General features: G+C 51.6%; 1 protein-coding gene across 1 annotated transcript in view; it reads right to left on the bottom strand.

Moving 5' to 3' along the window:
- LOC135100626 (uncharacterized) overlaps positions 1 to 2,500 on the bottom strand; it is a 97,200-nt gene that overhangs the window by 48,173 nt on the left and 46,527 nt on the right. The gene's annotated exons all lie outside the window — the stretch shown is intronic.

Raw genomic sequence — 2,500 nt, 5'->3', positions numbered from 1 at the left:
CCATTGCTTGTGTTGATAGCAAGGCTGCTTCAGCCATTGCTTGTGGTGGTAGCAAGGCTGCTTCAGCCATTGCTTGTGTTGATAGCAAGGCTGCTTCAGCCATTGCTTGTGGTGGTAGCAAGGCTGCGTCAAGCCATTGCTTGTGTTGATAGCAAGGCTGCTTCAGCCATTGCTTGTGGTGATAGCAAGGCTGCGTCAAGCCATTGCTTGTGTTGATAGCAAGGCTGCTTCAGCCATTGCTTGTGGTGATAGCAAGGCTGCGTCAAGCCATTGCTTGTGTTGATAGCAAGGCTGCTTCAGCCATTGCTTGTGGTGATAGCAAGGCTGCGTCAAGCCATTGCTTGTGTTGATAGCAAGGCTGCTTCAGCCATTGCTTGTGTTGATAGCAAGGCTGCTTCAGCCATTGCTTGTGTTGATAGCAAGGCTGCTTCAGCCATTGCTTGTGGTGATAGCAAGGCTGCGTCAAGCCATTGCTTGTGTTGATAGCAAGGCTGCTTCAGCCATTGCTTGTGGTGATAGCAAGGCTGCGTCAAGCCATTGCTTGTGTTGATAGCAAGGCTGCTTCAGCCACTGCTTGTGGTGGTAGCAAGGCTGCTTCAGCCATTGCTTGTGTTGATAGCAAGGCTGCTTCAGCCATTGCTTGTGGTGGTAGCAAGGCTGCTTCAGCCATTGCTTGTGTTGATAGCAAGGCTGCTTCAGCCATTGCTTGTGGTGGTAGCAAGGCTGCGTCAAGCCATTGCTTGTGTTGATAGCAAGGCTGCTTCAGCCATTGCTTGTGGTGGTAGCAAGGCTGCTTCAGCCATTGCTTGTGGTGGTAGCAAGGCTGCGTCAAGCCATTGCTTGTGTTGATAGCAAGGCTGCTTCAGCCATCGCTTGTGGTGGTAGCAAGGCTGCGTCAAGCCATTGCTTGTGTTGATAGCAAGGCTGCTTCAGCCATTGCTTGTGGTGGTAGCAAGGCTGCTTCAGCCATTGCTTGTGGTGGTAGCAAGGCTGCGTCAAGCCATTGCTTGTGTTGATAGCAAGGCTGCTTCAGCCATTGCTTGTGGTGGTAGCAAGGCTGCGTCAAGCCATTGCTTGTGTTGATAGCAAGGCTGCTTCAGCCATTGCTTGTGGTGGTAGCAAGGCTGCTTCAGCCATTGCTTGTGGTGGTAGCAAGGCTGGGTCAAGCCATTGCTTATGTTGATAGCAAGGCTGCTTCAGCCATTGCTTGTGGTGGTAGCAAGGCTGCGTCAAGCCATTGCTTGTGTTGATAGCAAGGCTGCTTCAGCCATTGCTTGTGGTGGTAGCAAGGCTGCTTCAGCCATTGCTTGTGGTGGTAGCAAGGCTGCGTCAAGCCATTGCTTGTGTTGATAGCAAGGCTGCTTCAGCCATTGCTTGTGGTGGTAGCAAGGCTGCGTCAAGCCATTGCTTGTGTTGATAGCAAGGCTGCTTCAGCCATTGCTTGTGTTGATAGCAAGGCTGCTTCAGCCATTGCTTGTGGTGGTAGCAAGGCTGCGTCAAGCCATTGCTTGTGTTGATAGCAAGGCTGCTTCAGCCATTGCTTGTGGTGGTAGCAAGGCTGCTTCAGCCATTGCTTGTGTTGATAGCAAGGCTGCTTCAGCCATTGCTTGTGTTGATAGCAAGGCTGCTTCAGCCATTGCTTGTGGTGGTAGCAAGGCTGCTTCAGCCATTGCTTTTGTTGATAGCAAGGCTGCTTCAGCCATTGCTTGTGGTGGTAGCAAGGCTGCGTCAAGCCATTGCTTGTGTTGATAGCAAGGCTGCTTCAGCCATTGCTTGTGGTGGTAGCAAGGCTGCTTCAAGCCATTGCTTGTGGTGGTAGCAAGGCTGCTTCAGCCATTGCTTGTGTTGATAGCAAGGCTGCTTCAGCCATTGCTTGTGGTGGTAGCAAGGCTGCGTCAAGCCATTGCTTGTGTTGATAGCAAGGCTGCTTCAGCCATTGCTTGTGTTGATAGCAAGGCTGCTTCAGCCATTGCTTGTGTTGATAGCAAGGCTGCTTCAGCCATTGCTTGTGGTGGTAGCAAGGCTGCTTCAGCCATTGCTTGTGTTGATAGCAAGGCTGCTTCAGCCATTGCTTGTGGTGGTAGCAAGGCTGCGTCAAGCCATTGCTTGTGTTGATAGCAAGGCTGCTTCAGCCATTGCTTGTGTTGATAGCAAGGCTGCTTCAGCCATTGCTTGTGTTGATAGCAAGGCTGCTTCAGCCATTGCTTGTGGTGGTAGCAAGGCTGCTTCAGCCATTGCTTGTGTTGATAGCAAGGCTGCTTCAGCCATTGCTTGTGGTGGTAGCAAGGCTGCGTCAAGCCATTGCTTGTGTTGATAGCAAGGCTGCTTCAGCCATTGCTTGTGGTGGTAGCAAGGCTGCTTCAGCCATTGCTTGTGTTGATAGCAAGGCTGCTTCAGCCATTGCTTGTGGTGGTAGCAAGGCTGCGTCAAGCCATTGCTTGTGTTGATAGCAAGGCTGCTTCAGCCATTGCTTGTGGTGGTAGCAAGGCTGCGTCAAGCC

The sequence above is a fragment of the Scylla paramamosain genome, chromosome 5 (genome assembly GCF_035594125.1).
Source record: "Scylla paramamosain isolate STU-SP2022 chromosome 5, ASM3559412v1, whole genome shotgun sequence".
Lineage (NCBI taxonomy): Eukaryota > Metazoa > Arthropoda > Malacostraca > Decapoda > Portunidae > Scylla > Scylla paramamosain.
This window is presented reverse-complemented; position numbering and strand designations above follow the sequence as displayed.